This window comes from Manis pentadactyla, chromosome 3, assembly GCF_030020395.1.
Source record: "Manis pentadactyla isolate mManPen7 chromosome 3, mManPen7.hap1, whole genome shotgun sequence".
Classification (NCBI taxonomy): domain Eukaryota; kingdom Metazoa; phylum Chordata; class Mammalia; order Pholidota; family Manidae; genus Manis; species Manis pentadactyla.
In genome coordinates, this window is record NC_080021.1 from 72,159,370 (window position 1) to 72,176,040 (window position 16,671).

General features: G+C 36.4%; 1 protein-coding gene across 1 annotated transcript in view; it reads left to right on the forward strand.

The window, feature by feature from the left end:
* The window catches only part of LOC118923557 (cytochrome P450 7B1), a 173,537-nt gene that overhangs the window by 24,600 nt on the left and 132,266 nt on the right, over positions 1 to 16,671 (forward strand). The window lies entirely within an intron of this gene.

The window sequence follows — 16,671 nt, forward strand, 5'->3', positions numbered from 1 at the left end:
CCCATGCCATATTGGATGAGGGCCGTCCTACCAGTGTGAGCTCCTCCACACTGCCAGCTGGCACCTGTGTGAGTGTTCAGGGGGATTTTATGGTGGCCTCTGATGCAGTAGCCAAGAAGCTCAGTGTAAAAACAAGAAGTGGGTAGTGCAGATTGGGGAGGTACTATTCCATGCACTGGAGTGAAGCTGGTAAAAGCCCTTATTGAACTCGGTCAGCTGAGTAGAGGCTGGTTGGAGCAGTGGAGCTGAGAGGATCTTCAGATGTCATGGACAAAAGAAGGCACTAACCATTGGTGATCTCTGTACCTCCTGCAGGTCTGGGGAGACTCTATGACCCCTGTAAAGGCTAGATTTATGTTAGGAAAAGTACTGCCTTCTAGTCCTAAGGACTTCCTGAACTTCCATCCTTTTTCTGACTAATAGCAAATTGAGAAACTAATAGAAACATATTAGTCTGTTTATATACAAGTAAGCACATTGGGCATTAGTAACCCTATTTTATGTTTATATCCACTGTGTGCTAGACTCCATATAGCCCATGATCTCACTCAATCTTTGCCACACTAGTGTGAAGTAAGTATTATTTGCCCCGACACACACTGGAGGAAATTGAGCCTAGGAGCTGTGCTGAATTGCCTAAGGCCACTCCTACAGAGCAGTTGAGCTAAAATTCAAACATGCCTCCTATTTATGCCTAGCCTCTTACTTGTCATACTCTAGTATTCTTTGGATGAAAGGAGGAAGATCTTGGCTCTTATTTGGCCACTTGAGCTCTCACCCTGGGAACTCTACAAAATGAACTCACTTCTGGGACTCCAGGCTTGTCAGCATCCTCCAAGTGAGTCAGCTGGGGACCTGGCCCATCTCCATTGTAAGTGCTGGAAATCCCCACTGCGTTTCTGACTCAGCATTGTGCGTCTGAGCCCATGAATCTTTAAACTGTCTGGGTAAGCACACACTGAATTTGAAAGTTCCTGGAAACTGTACCTTTTTTTTCCCCAGAAGTGCTAGAAGGCCACATTTTCTCTGTACTCAGAAACAAAATGAAACAGCATGTCAAAATTTATAAAGAAAATTAGCATCAACCTCTCTGAATCTCAGTTTTCTCATTTAGGGTATAAGGATATGGATTTCATGATCTCTGAAATTCCTTCCAAGCTTACTTCTGTGAGACTGAGATTCCACCGATGCAGATTGCAAGAAGGTGGAGGTCAGGGGCATGGTTTCAACAGGCCTTTCATTTAGCACAATGTAGATCCTTTGTCTGTAATTGCCAGGTAACAAGGAATACAAAGCTGGTAAGTCCTCTTTTTGCATTCCTTTTCTCTGCTCCTTGATAGTGTTCATCCTGTCCCAGCACTTATAAATCTGCTTCCAAAACAACCCTGTACTAAAAAAATGGTTGGACATCACGTTGTATTTTACTGTGAAGGGCCTCATCAGTATACCCTTTTCCCAGGTGGATTTACATATTGACATTTATATCTAATTGTGGTTAATTGATTTATATCTAGTTGCTATTAAAAGATGTGCCCCTCCCTCACACGATTAAAGAAATTTCACCTGTCAGTCAATTTCATTTTTGAAACCCCGGGCTCTTCTGAGGCTTTAAAAACATCCCATTGGACACAGAACTCAAACTGCTCAGTTGGCTTGCATTGTAGGAAAGAGTGCTTTCCATTAAGAACAAGAGGGAAAAATGAGGAAAAGGAGTGAAGATATGGGTACAAAGTGACCACAGGCACTACTTGGAAGCCAGACACTGCTTTCTCTGTTGCTGGCTGCAAACCTACCAGGTATAAAGCATGAAAGATGGGTAAATGATGTAACTGTTCATCATTTGAACAGTTGTTGGCCAACTTGGTCCAAATCCATCAACCCTTGTACCTGTTTCTGTGTGGTGTGTAAACTAGGAATGGTTTTTAGAAGTGAATATTTGCAACTGATTAATGATTGAGAACTCTAACTTGGAACTTGAATTCAGTGAAATGTTAATCCCCCCAAAAAGAATGCTATTCCTTTCATTAATAGGCCTGAATTACCAAAAACAAACAACTGTACTCAATTATAAGTATTGTATTTTAAATTTTATCAGTGAGACATCTGTGGTAATTTTGTTTCCCTCTTATTATATAAGTACTTATGTAATATAACTGATTTTGCCTCTTGTCCCACAATGCATATTTACTATCCAGCTCTTTACAGAAATACATTTGCCAGCCCCTCCTTAACAGGAAAAGAAACCAGGTAACAGAAGAATAATAGGGTAATGGGAGAGGCTAAAAGGGAACAGAGGAAAGTAAAATGAAGTTAGAAATAAAATGGGAGAGGCAGAATGTTCTTTCTTTAATCAAGTGAAACACTCAGATAGAATCTTTAAGGACTGGCCATCTTCCTCTTACCCCAGGAACCATGATCTTCTATGGTAAAACACACAGATGCATGCACACACATGGCTCACACATGTGCACTTGCAAACACATGTGTGCACACATCCACAGTCCACCTGCTATGAGGGAATTGTGACCCTGAGCCCGAATCCCAGCTCTGCCATGAGCTCACCATGTGATTTGGTGAGTTATTTTCCCTCTGGCCTCACCACCATTCCTTAAAGTTGCCAGTGTAACGTGTAATCATTAAAGTCAGTGGGTTTTCTCCCTCTTGATCTCCTTCAAACTCCATCTCTGGTCTCCACAATGCTGCTCTCAAAATCCTTTACTGACTCTTTTGTTCTGAAATCTTATGCACAGTGGCCTTGTCCATAGTTCTGTCCTCAGCTGTCTGCCCTTCTTTCTTCATACTTTCCCCCAAAGATCTCATGCCTTCTTAACTCTGATCATGTCACTCCTTTTCAGTACCCTGACAAAGGTCAGACAACTGTCTGTGGCATTCGAGGCATTTCTATCTGCACCTCTGTCCCCAGCAACCCTACCAGATGGTACTTCCTACCCTGCCTGCTTCCTGCCCTGCTTTAGCCTTTTTGACTGGCTTGCCTCCCCATTCTGGGGTTCACTGCTGCCTGCTTTGTCTACCTAAATCCTCAGTCTACTCCCCTCTCTACCTTACTGGACTAATTTCTAGTCCTTCAGTTCCCTGTCTGTCTTGACCCTGACTCTGTTAAGCAAATTATGTTATGTATTTAAACATTGTTTCAAAATTAACACATCAGATTATCTTTCTAAGCACCTTTAATTACTGTCAGGGCAATCACAACTCCAATGCTAAGACACTCCCAAACACCAATGCCCTCTTACAGATCTTAAAAATGAAATTAATCAATGTAATACGTCAAGTTTGCACAAATGTTACAATACTAAGAATATCCCACTACTAAAAAAGAGATCCTGTGCTTTTTGGACAGGATTTTTGTAACTTAATCAGATCATGTGTGTCACTTTCTTATTTCAGACTCTACATGGCTTCTTGTTCATCTCAGAAGAGAGCACATTCTACCTCTGGTGGCAGGGCTTCCCAGAAGCCACCCCCACCCCCACCCCCTGGGGCACTGACCCCACTGACCTCTTTGTTCCCTGGACTTGTAAGCTGTTTCCCCTTTGCAGCCTTGATCTTTCAGCTGGAACTCAGCCCCCACATTTCTATGCCATGCTCAAGCTTGTCATCCAAAGTGCAGCCCGAATGTCATCTTACAGCAGCCTTGTCTTCCCATCCTATCTAAAGCTTTCTTCTCATTCTGTCAAATGAGTCTATTTCATTTTCCTTATAGATTTATCACAGTCTGATACTTTCTGCCTCATGTATTTGTATACTTACTCTTGTCTGTTTCCAAAGACTAGAATGTAAGCTTCTTGAGAGCAAGAATCTTGTCTATTTTGCCATTACAAGATCCCTCAGTTGTCCTTCCACATAGTCATTCCTTTAGGATGAATGAGCAAAAGTCAGTCCAAAAGGGTTGATTCATTCTCTGTAGGGAATGGGTTGCTTTCTATCAAAGCGAATGTTGATCTTTGATGTGACAGGGTTACATGTTTCGGTTTCAAGGAAATCCTATATGCACTTGGCTAACAGAGAAGGCCAGGTTTGTTTGCAATGCAGTATTTGTTTGTTAGCTGATGCAGTGCTAAATGTTTGTACAGTGCTTCAGATTTTAACAAAACAAAGCAAGTATTTCATAAGCTATCAGCAAATTAAAATCAAGAACAGCCCCAGAGAGTAGGTATTTGGCATTGCTTTTTTTTTTGTTTAGTTTTGTTTTGGAAAATTGCTCCAATATTTTTATAAGAAATTCCTGTCTTTTCAAATCTGAGCCAGTCATCTTCATTTTAAAAAGACTGTTAAACATTTCAAGAGAACCATTGAATTCCAGTACGTTCTAAGCAAAAGTCTTCTCTAAATCTTTGGTAGAAAAGAGCATGTCAAACGTTGGAAAACCTTAGTAATTCATATTGGACCTTTATTTGTTGTATACTCTGTTAACTTTTCCAGATTGTTAATCATGTATGTGTGTGTGCTCTCTGTAGTTTCTCTCAAATTTCTTCTTATCCCTTCAACATGTAACAGAAATAGTATATGCAAAATAAATTTACCAAAACTTTCATAATCCCTGACTAGAAAACCTAAATCAAAGTATTGTAAGAAGACATTGATGAGTACCATTATAGAAATTTCTCAGATTTTATTTTCTTCATACATTGCAAGAGAAATTATAATGAAAATTATGTATATTTGTATATAGGGTCGAAGTTTCAGAGGTATATATAGACATACATACATATGTGTGTGTGTGTGTGTATATATATAGAAAAAGACATAAGGTTTTGCAGTTTCCCTTCAAATACTGTAGTGTATAATTTCACACAGAGAACATTAAAAATATATATATTCTTTCTTTGAGTCCCATTCTGTATCTCTTACCACCTACCTCAGCTCTACATAATATCCCATATGTCTTTCCTCATTACTAGCATATTTTAAAGTCATTAGAACTCTGTGGTTAGCAGAGATATACTGGAGAACAGCTCATAATTAATTTAAACCTCTTGAGGGAACTTAAGAGAGTTTATCTTGTTATATACATATACATACATACATGCATATATACACAGAAACACAGACCCCCCCAACATACAATTTATTTTAACAGGAAGTTGGACATGACATTTAATTATGAAAATATATTTCAAAGTATATAACCCTGCTTGTAAGTAAAGTACTCTTTCATAGTTTTTATGTAATCTCAGGCGTGTACCATTCATGGTCTAGTTAGAGCACTTATTTGCTTATAGGACCTAGAACCTCCTACTTAGATTTTTGTCTGGTATACATCATGGATCAGGTAGTGGCATCTGCTGGCAATGAGTGATATTGCTTTCTAATTCTATAGGTGGCCTGGTTTTTCATTGCAGTATATCCCTGGAAAGAGGATTATGGTGGTTTGTTTTTAGAACAAACATAAATGAAAAGATAAATAACAAAACAGAATGGCAATGATAATCTACATATTGACTGATGTGTGACATATGGGAGAAAATGAACTTTTATTGTGAATTTACTGCTGAGTGGTGGTGTTCTTTTATAAGCCATCAGAGAAGTTAAGAGACCAAAGAGGTTAAGAAACATGCCCAGGTTCACAGGCTGGGGTAGGCAGAATTCAAGTAAAATCTGATCTTGTGATAAAGAATTAGAATGACCTAGTTTTGAAGCAAAATATAAAAGGCTGTTCAGACAAGAATTTGAGTGGCAATGAACACTCATATACTGCCTGTTGTATATACTGCTTCAGTTTTTCTGTAAAACAATTTTCCCATGTGCACTGAAAGCCTTAAAAATGTACGTGCTGTTTAACTGAGCAATTCCAATTATAGTAATTTATCCTCAGGAAATAATCATAGAGGTGCTTGAAGATGTAGTTATCACATCTATATGCCTGTATGTGTATATATATGTATGTATATGTGTGTGTGTATATATATATACACATATGTACTATATATTATAACATTTACTATAATAGTGCAAAATAAATGACCTAAGTAATAACTAAAAACAAAGGGTTGTTAACATAGATTATAGTATATCCATACAAAGGAATTATATTCATCCATTAAAAATATGTTGTATAGGAATATTTAATGACATGAAAAGTGCTTTCTACCACTTTTAAGTAAAAAAGCTGCTTTGTGATTCTATATGATGCTATTTTTCAAGTAAAACTATATACATCTGAGTTTTGTGGGTTTACAAAGAAGATATACCAAAACTAAGATGACATTAACAGGAAGCTGACATCAAACAACAGGAAGACCAGGTATTGGCATAAGGATGGCATCCTGGCATATGGTAAAGGGTGGGGCAAGAGGCATCTGTATAGGTGTACCCATAGCACCAGAGATGTTTAAATAGCAGCCATGGTGCCTGGAGAGTATCCTTAGGATATAAATCACTTTGTCCTAGAAAAATTGGGAGATTTCCAGTTTCTCAGAGCAAAAGATAGGAATTAGGGTTAGCCCTGGGAAGCAGATGCAAAATTAGGGCAGAGGGAAAAACAAGTCCAACTCAGGATTGAGTTATTGAATAAATTGTCCCAGGACTCTTCACATGTCCCCTTGATATAATACTCCAGATAAGCCTGTTCCCTCTCCTGCACCACACTAAACATTTAGAGAATCATTTATCTGCAGATAGATGAAGCATAGTACCTTGTGACCTAAAGGTTGCTTAATGAGTTGGGAAACGTACAAACAAAACTAAACCAACAGATGGAATCAATGCCTTTTTCTTCCTCTTAATTTTTCCCTAGGAAGCAAAGGTGATTAAATTCATTGCTTTCAAGCGTGATCTTAGATTGGTATCATTTGCAACATCTCTAGCTGTTTGGAACCTTGCTAAAGGTTTTGATCATAATGTTTTGGAGAGAAAAAGACATTAGACTCAAGTCAGTAGATCTAGACCCAAGATCTGCCATGCCTCACTGGGAAGTCACTGCAACTTTTTAGATCTCAGTTCCCTCATCTGTCAAGTGTGATAAAGTGAGAATCCTGAAACTCCAGGACTCTGGAACTGAAACTTTGCTCTTAATTTTTCATACCTTTATCTTCTATCATATCTTCCACTCCTAGCCTCAGGTGAGAAAGCCACCAAAAGGAAAATCTGTCACAGAAGGTCAGACTAAGGAGAAGGCTGGCTCTTCTCTCTTTTTCTGGTGTATCCTTGCAGACTGGCTGTATGGCTAACAACCTGGGAGCATTTTAGCATGCATTATTCATCCACTCATCCATTCAAAAAATATCGAGCACCCAGTTTTGTCCCAAATATTGTGCTAGGTCTTACTAGGTAAACACAATTTAACAGATATCTCTCCTGTCAAGAAACTTTCTATGTAGTGGAGGATTTGCAATTCTCCTACTATATAACCCCGTAGAGATTTTGAACTCCCTCCTTCTTCTACCCCTTCAGCCCACACTGCTTTTATTAAGAACTATTATGATAGAAGTTGATAGAATGTAAGAATAGTATGGCAGTAGAAATATACCGAAAACCACTGGCCTAGTGCAGGTGACAGACTCATATGTGAGCAATTACAAATTGCCATCATGAGGTTAGTAACCGCATGAGTATTCTTTTGGCCATAGAAACACAGCTTCATGAACATACCCAACTCCATGTTTCCTATCCTGTTCCCAGGAGTTTCTTAGATATCCAGCTTCAGAACTTAGCAACTATTATAAATCTGTTTTGTCCTAAAATCCATCTATTTCTGTTCCCACTGCCTGTCCGTTAACCCAGTTTTCCATCATTGTTTACCTGAATTACTACAGAGCCACCTACTCATCTCCCTGCCTTCCCTGAGCCTTCCCTGAATCCATTTTCCATAGTATAGCCAGAGTGATGTTTCTATAACACAAATTTGGTCCTTGATCTCTCCTGCTGTTATGCATTTAAGGTCTAACCCCTCAGCACAAATTAGGTTAACCTATTTGTATCATGCAGTATTGTAATCACCTACATAGTTATCTTGCTCCTACACAAAACAGAAAGCCCTCTGAAGATCGAGACCAGTTTTTTCATCACTAAATGAATGAGCCTAGCACTATGCCTGGCAGAATAAGTGGTTAACAGTATTTGTTAGGTGAATGTAGGATGTCAGTTTGGAGGTCATATTTGGTTGAAGTCATAGGAATAGATAAAATCTGGATATAGGAGGTGGTCCGTATGGGTTTTACTAATGAATAGGTACATAATGATGGTTAGTAGACTAAAAACAGACATAGACCATAGAGCCCTGAAGAATGCTAACATTTCACTGGGTGATGGGAGAAGGTAAATCTGTGAGCTGGAAAAGACCAGAAGAAGACAAGGAGAGAATGTAGAAGAAGCTGAGAATTTCAGTAAATGCTTCTCTGTATCCCCAGGCCCAGCCCAGGGGCAGTGACTGATGGGTTGAATGAATGGCGGTCAGCAGCTTCAGGTTCTGCAGCCAAGCTGAATGCCATGGTGCCTAAGAAGTGTTGGGTTTGGCAGTTAGGCAATCCCCGGTACTGGACAGGGTAATTACAGTGTTAGTGGAGTGTTCAGAGGCCCAGGAGGGGAGTGGAGGTGAGGAAGGAGAGAAGGCTGGTAGAGACCACTCTTAGAAGGCAAAGGAAGAGATACACTGGGCAGTACTCAAGTGTGACTCTAAAGCAAAAGGGAGTTTCTGTTTGTATATAAAGGTGGAAGATTTGTGAGGATATGTGCACACCAAGGGTGAAAAACCACCTCCCACCTCACTGCTCACCCAGGAGTCCTGGCCCCCAGCAGATACTTCAGTCCTGGGCAAAGCCTCCTGAATAGGTGGATGAATTGTGAATTCAGGAGTGCAGGTGTTTACTGGCAATGTTAAGGAGTTGAGGAGAATGAGTTGAGCACTGGCTGAGCTTGGGAGACTGAGCAACATCTGGTATCCCTAGAACAGAGGAGTTTTGCTGGTAAGGAGGGGCAAGCATAGATCTTCAAGTTGTGAAGATGCTGCTGCTTCCAGAGCAAAGCACAGGGTCATGGGCCAGCGCATGACTGATTTTCCCCTTTCAAGAGTTCAGCTTTGTCCACTGAGTGATTTAATACTCTCTGCTGCTATGTACTATCTTTATATTTTTCTAGGAATAATCATGATGATGATGATGGTAAAATAATGGTAAGCCAGGTACTGTGATAAGTGCTTATATAAGCACTATCTCATTTCATCCATCTAAGAACACAATGATATAGATAAGATTACAACTCCCATCTTACAGATCAGTAAAATCAGTTGAATAAATGAATATTTTCTATTAATTTATAATAAAATCAATGGCAAAATAGAATTATTTTTATAAACTTGCTTTGCACTCAAATTTTAGGAGTAAAATCTTTGATAAAGTGAGGGCATACACAACGTTGTAGATTTATAAATGCAGATTAGGGTTAACTACATTCCACAAAAGGTGGTTGATCACAAGGGTATGTCAAAATATCCTTGTGATCTCTCTTGTGTCCTTGGAGAGTTAGGATATAAACAAATGGTATTTAGAAAAAATATATAGCATTGAGTTGCATACCTTTTCCAAAATTTTATATCTTAAGTAATGAAAAACATTTTTTAGTTGTTTACTATCTTGTTTCTAATCATTTATCTTTGAAATTAAAATATTTCTCCCAGGTAATGGGTAAAAATTTTCTTGCCCTCAATGTTTGCACTAAAAATGCATCAGCAAAATAGTATTTAGATAGCTCACGAATAAAACATTGTTTCTCTTAAAGTGCCAAAACACAAATACATTTAGGATCAATACTTGCGTCTTCAGTCATTGCAACCAACTGAATGCAAAATATATTTTAATATATTCTATGGATGAATGATGATAGCACACAGGAATGACAGTGTCTCTCCTGTTATTCCCTGTGCAGTCCTTGCAACTGTTTTTCTTGTGATAAAAAAAAAAAATGGGGAAAGAATGCCCGTCTTTTAAAGTAATCTTAAAGACCTGCCTTTAAATAGACAACAGAAACTGAGGAGATCAACACTGGGGGAATCTTAGCTGCATTATTAATCTACCTTTTTGTATTGCAGAATTATTATACATAATATACATAAGAGTCTACACTGTAGTCTTAACAAAAGACATTGGCTATAGTGACTTAAGAAGGATATTTTATTCTGACCTCAATACCTACTCCTTTCTTTTTAATTCAGCTTAGATTCAGCAAGATAATTTAATGCATTTGAACAATTTTAGTGGAGAGAAATACTCCTTAATATCAAATAGATTAAAAAACATGCGTTGAATGGTTGACTCAGGGGCTTTCACTAAACTGGCCATGAATGCTGAAACCATCTGTTTTTCTGGACGTTGTCAGGGTGAGTGTGGCAGAGGCAGCTGTTTGAAAAGGGACGCTTTGGATGATGAACCAGTCCATTGTTTCTAAGCAATTCACTTGCATTCAGAGGCTCTACCCAAGCGTACTATAGAGCAATCAAAATCAAACTATTGTTTGTACCAATCATATTGATCTGAAAAGAACGTGGTGGGATGACCCCATTGTAGATGCAAATAGTTGTTCTGAGCAGCTGTATGCTGGCCAATATGTACCTCAGTAGGAAACAGGCTTGGAAGCTAGAGGGCTCTCTGCACCCTACTGGGTAAGGAAAAAAGATTATAACAGATTGAACTGCAGTTAAGGGAGTAGTGGAGGCAATGAACACACAGATCTATTGGTATTAGTAGTAATTTTCTCTCACAAAAAAATTGCCGACATTAACTCTACTCTGTGGTGACAAAACTCTTTTCATGTTAAAGCTTTCTGAAAACTAGATATCTAGTATCTCCATATAATTAGATAATGACTTAAAACTACGGCACAAAAAGTGATTTGCTTTGGTTGCAAATGTCAAGTCCTGACTAGTCTGGCAAATTAGAAAATGCATAGTCTTGCCTTATCCGGAATTATTCACACACTGTTTAAAGTTTCATAATCTATTTACAACTCAGAAAAATGTAGAAACAATTTTGATACTGCATTATTTGCATGAATATTAAAAAGGACATTTTTGCACAGAGAGCAAATGGAAGCACACAAAATGAAAATAATGCTGTTTAGTTTTTTTAAAAATAGCCCGAATGCTATCTTTTATCCATTAACATTTAAGCTTTTTGGTTGTCCTTGTCACTTCATTGTATGCATGCTAATATCTTCTCATATAAAATTTAATCTGTTGAACTAAATGAAGGAATTAGTATCAGAAAGACATCTTTCATTAAGCAATTAATGAATCTCTCCAACAAATCTACAGAAGCATATGTGTTTATAGTTAATAATTATTTTGTATGATCAGCGAATTATAACACATGCATACATTTTGCTTCAGTCATGACATTACTATACCTAAACTTACTGCCACTGTAGTATACAGTCTTAATAAAAATGTGGTTGAAACTGGTTATTTGCTAAAGATACACATCTATAGTTTATTGACTTTCAAAATTCCTCTGTGACTCAGTTAAGACCAGTGGCAGTTCCCTCAAGCAGAGCTATTTGGTTGTGGATAAAATTTTGCTTTATATTGTGGTGAAAACCAGAAATAATAGGGTAAAATTAAGAAAATTCATAGGTTCATGGAATATGTTTAAAAGAAGGCACAATGTCATATGTGCCAACCAACTTTATTGTCAAATATGGGGGCCATGGTAAGACTTTAATTTGAGTTTTCTCAGAAAATAAAAGAAAGTATCTGAGTTATGCATGATTTTTATTGCTTATATAATCATTTCTGAGCAACACTTTAATTAGCAGCCTACCCTGCTTCTCCTGAATATATTCAGGTGTGGTCTTCATGTCCACTGTGAGTATGGCATGGGGAACCTGTGGAACATTCTGTCATGGCAAATTCAGTCCATCACTAGGTTGGCAGGCCTGTGTTACGTGAAAGAAAAACACTAAAAGCTATTTTTAAATTAAATCTCTGATTTTTTACTTGAATTGACATATGTGTGGATGGAGTGGCTATGAAAGATCTGTAAAATAAACTCCACTGGTTCAAACTTCCTGTTTTATGTATGCAGTTAATAGACGCAGACAATATTTTATTCTAACACTCAGTTGATTATATTTTTAAGAGAAGGAGACCAATCACAGTTTTCAATGCCAAAATAAAGGATTTATTCCCAAAAGCAATTTCTAGGTTATATTCCTACTATGAGTAAACATTTGCCCAAATTTCTCATGCCTGTCTGTAGAAATAACTATCACTGTGTGGTTAAGTGATATTCTGAATGATGATCTGAGGTGCCATAATGACATGTCAGCTACCAAATAATAATTATGTAATATTTATAATACTGTACCTAACAATAGTTACGTATTATTGGAGTTTATTATGTACCTATGGGGAAGTTCAATTTCTCTACATGGAAAGAAACAATTTACTGCTTTAACCTCATAAAATGAAAAGTATATTAGTATGTGTTATGGGCTGGATTATGTCCCCCCCTCAACCAAATTCATATGCCCTAACACCCAGTACCTCAAACTGTAATTATATTTGAAAACAGAGCCTTGGAAGAAGTCATTAAGGTTAAATGAGGTCATGTGGGTGGGCCGTAACCCAATCTGAGTGGTGTCCTCCTAAGAAAAGGAATTTGGACACACAAAGAGGCACCAAGATTGGTATGCACAGAGCAAAAGCCATATATATATAAGGACACATGGAGAAGCTAGCCATCTGTAAGCACAGGAGAGAGGATTCAGAAGAAACGAAACCTTGCTGACACCTTTGAGGTAGGTTTTTCTATTTAAGTACATACAGATAAGGAAACAGAGGCTTAAAGAGATTCAGACTTGCCAAGAGTCCCACAATTAATAACTGGGAAACTTGATTTTGAGCCCCTGTCTATGTATCTTCAAAGCCTTTCCCTTAACCACCATGTTAAATGTTTCACCTTTGGTAATTTAATTTCCATGAGTGAATTTATTGGAAAAAACTCCACTTGTTCTGATTCTCTAGTATGTAAATCTTAACAAAATAAGTGAAATTTCTCTAGGACAGGCTAACAGAAAGAGTTTAAGTTTATAAGAAAAGAATGTTAGAAATAGATTACTATAAAATAAATAATTTAAGAAATTAGTAACATTGCTTTATTAATGTAGTAAATGTGTTCATAGGGAAATTCAACTTCATATGGAAACATTTTACTGCTCCAAGCCAATAAAGTGAAAAATGTATTAAGTATTTTTAGGCCATGTCAATTACTGTGTTTTTCTTCTGTATTGGGTAAACTCTATGAGTCGGGGAGTGGTGAGAAGTTGAAGCTGAGAAAACAAATAATCTACTTGTTATTTACTCTTATATCCCTGGATGGAGGGGCAATATTTATCAAAAAGATACTATGGACATAATGATACTTTTTCCTTTTGTCCTCTTCTATGCTGTCATGACTTGATATTTTAATATTTGTCAAAAAGAAAAACAATAAAAAATTTATAGACCTTTTTATTTTTTAAACATATAAAGAAGGCTTAATGTAAGCTGTATAGAAGTAGTCTACCAAATTAAAGGCTTGTAATAGATTGAGGAAGTAAGAAAGTCTAACACAGTACACTCATCAGAAAACAGAGCATTAACAATAATACTCACACATTCCAAAGGAAGTAGCCAAAGTTGGATTGCCCTCTTCCGTTCCTATGGAATGTTTATCTCCTTGATCATGAGGTCAGCAGTTGGCTTTTCCTCAATAATCTGCTTCTGACTGAAAAAAGTTCTGAAAATGCAACCCAGTACCCTGTAGTGGAGCTATGCCAGTTGTCCAGGACATGTCAGTTTGGAAGCTTGAACCCATGTTCTAATCATTGAAATGCCAATAATTAAAAGTTTCTGGTGCTTCCAATCATGGTTCTGAGTCTGTCCTTAGTTGAAGACATAATTTCTAGACTGTGCTTTATAGCCTTTGAGAAGAAAGCAGAATCCACCTGCTATTGACATTATGGAATGGCTGTGATTGATGATTACAGTGACCAGTACAGTATTTGAAGGTAGGAGACTATAGTTTTCTGTTAGAGTCTAAAACATAACTGTTTTATAAGGATTTGATTGTGTTTAGTTGTAAAAAAATACGTTCAAAAATTATTTTGTGTGGGGGGTGTTAATCTAGGATCTAGTCATGGGAAGAGTTATTAGTGGAAAATTTGGTCATTTGATTAAGAGAGGATCATAGATTCCTGCAAAGAAAGAATCACCGTTCTTAATGATTCTATAGGAATCATTAGGAAACTACAGGAACGCAGTTGACTTTTTAGCTTGGCTACTTATTAATTAGAGTGGCAATACAATATTTTTAAGTAAACATTGAAGGAAACAAAATTATAATGAACGCTTGCATTGTTAGAAATGAGAAACTTTTTTAAATAATCAAGGATCTGATAAAGTAAGCAAAAAAGGATAGGAAATTGTTATAATATATAAAAGGATATAAAGAAAAATAGCCCTTGCTGCCTTTATTAAAGAGGAGACTGAGTTCTCCACGACCATCTTGACATTTCAACAGATAGTATACTAATATTTTTTCCAGTTCTATTTTCATTAGTTGTTTTTTCTTATAAATAAACCCATCAAAATGCAGTTTTGCCAGTTTTAACATTTTTCAGTGCTTCTTTTCAGTCTTATTACTTGCAGTAATTATAAACCAACACAAGTGAATTTTTCAAAATTCCTACAGTTTTCTGTGGGTATTCAAATTATGTTTTCACTGTCTTCTTTTACATTCTAGAAAAGCCAGATTAAGGAAACATTCTTTCCTTTGATAAATAAAATACACTTTACTACCTTGCATAGACAACCTTTTTCTCTACGACTTCCCTCCTAATATAGTTTAATCACCTATATTAATTATAATTTTTAACTAAAGTAACTTCTATTTCTCAGAAAGAACTGAGAGGTAGGTAATCAAGAAAGACCTGTCACATGCCAGGATTTTAGCAGACTAGCAAAGTTCATAAGCACATACAATTTGACCCCCTGAAGCCATAAATATCCATTTTATACCCTCTTAGAGAGGCAAATGTGAACACATTCATTAATACAACCTAAGGTTAAAAACACTCCACAAATATAAAAATGAGAAGCAAAAATGCAAACTCTGCTGTGAACTAATGGTTCAGTATTCTATTACACTTAGAAATATCCAGATATTTGAAGATTATCTACTAAATAGCTCAATGTAATATTTGTTCAGGGTCTCATGCTAACTAAAGATCTTTGAAATTAGATTTAAACTGATATAGTAAAAAACATATATCCATTGTTATAAAATATTTGGATGACAATTCAATTTAGTTAAACACATAATTTTCTAGTTTTCATATCATAGATTATATATGGGAGTAATGGTAACCTATCTGGTCAATAAGTTCGTATTAGAAGTTTAGGAAATTTTATATGAATTCATTTCCTTTTTGATATATACAGATTTATTGCTGATATTTTAATTGGAATTGTTTTGAATCTATAGATCAAGTTGGAAAGAATTGATGTCTTAACAATATTGAGTCTTGCAATCCATGAAAATAGAATGTCTCTCCATTTATTAAAATCTTTAATTTCTTTTATCAGAATTCTGTAGCTTTCTGCATATAAATCTTGTACATATTTTGTTAGATTTGTACCTAAATTTTTCATTGTTTTGGTGCTATTGTAAGTGGTATTGGTTTTCCATTTCAATCTCCAATTTTCATTGCTGGTATAGGAAAGCAGTTGATTTTTGCATATTAAACTTGTATCATGTAGTCTTACTATAATTATTAGTTCAAGGAATTTTTTGTTCAGTTCTCTGGGATTTGCACATAATAAATCATGTCATCTACAAATAAAGACAGTTTTATTACTTACTTCTTTGACTCTCCCAATCCATCTTTTATTTTCTTTTGTGTTCTTACTACACCAGCTAAGATTTCCATCATGATATTTTATAGGAGTGGTGAAAGGGGACATACTTCCCTTGTCTCTGTCTTAGGAGGAAAGTGTCCAGTTCTTCATCATTAAGCATTATGTTTTTTGTAGATGTAATTTATCAGGTTTGGGAAGTTTCCCTCTATCCCTAGTTTCCTAAGTTTGTATCATTATGGATGATGTATTTTGTCAAATACTTTTTTTCCATCAATTAATATCATCATATGACCCTTCTTCTTTGGCCTGTTGATATGGTGGATTGCATTTGTTGATTTCCAAATGTTGAGTAAGTCTTGCAAACCTGGAATAATCCCACTAGGTTATGGTATATAATTATATTTATACAATGTTAGATTTTATTTGGTAATATTTTGAGAGTTTTTGCATCTGTGTTCATAAGACATCATTCTGTAATTTTCCTTTCTCCTAATATATTTATCTAGTTTTGTAACTCAAGTGAGTCTGGCCTCATAGGATGTTAGGAAGTGTTAGGAAGACTTGTGGTGAATTGGCATCATTTCTTAAATGTTTGGAAGAATTCACCAATGATATATGGGACTGTCTTTTTGGAAGGTTATTAATTATTGATTAGATTTCATTAATAGATATAGGCCTACTCAAATTTTTTATTCTCCTTTTATGAGTCTTGATTGTTTCTGTGTTTCAAGAAATAGGTCCATTTCATCTAAGTATCAAATTTGTGGGCATAGATTTGTTCATAGTATTCCTATATTATTCTTTTAATGTCCATGGGATCC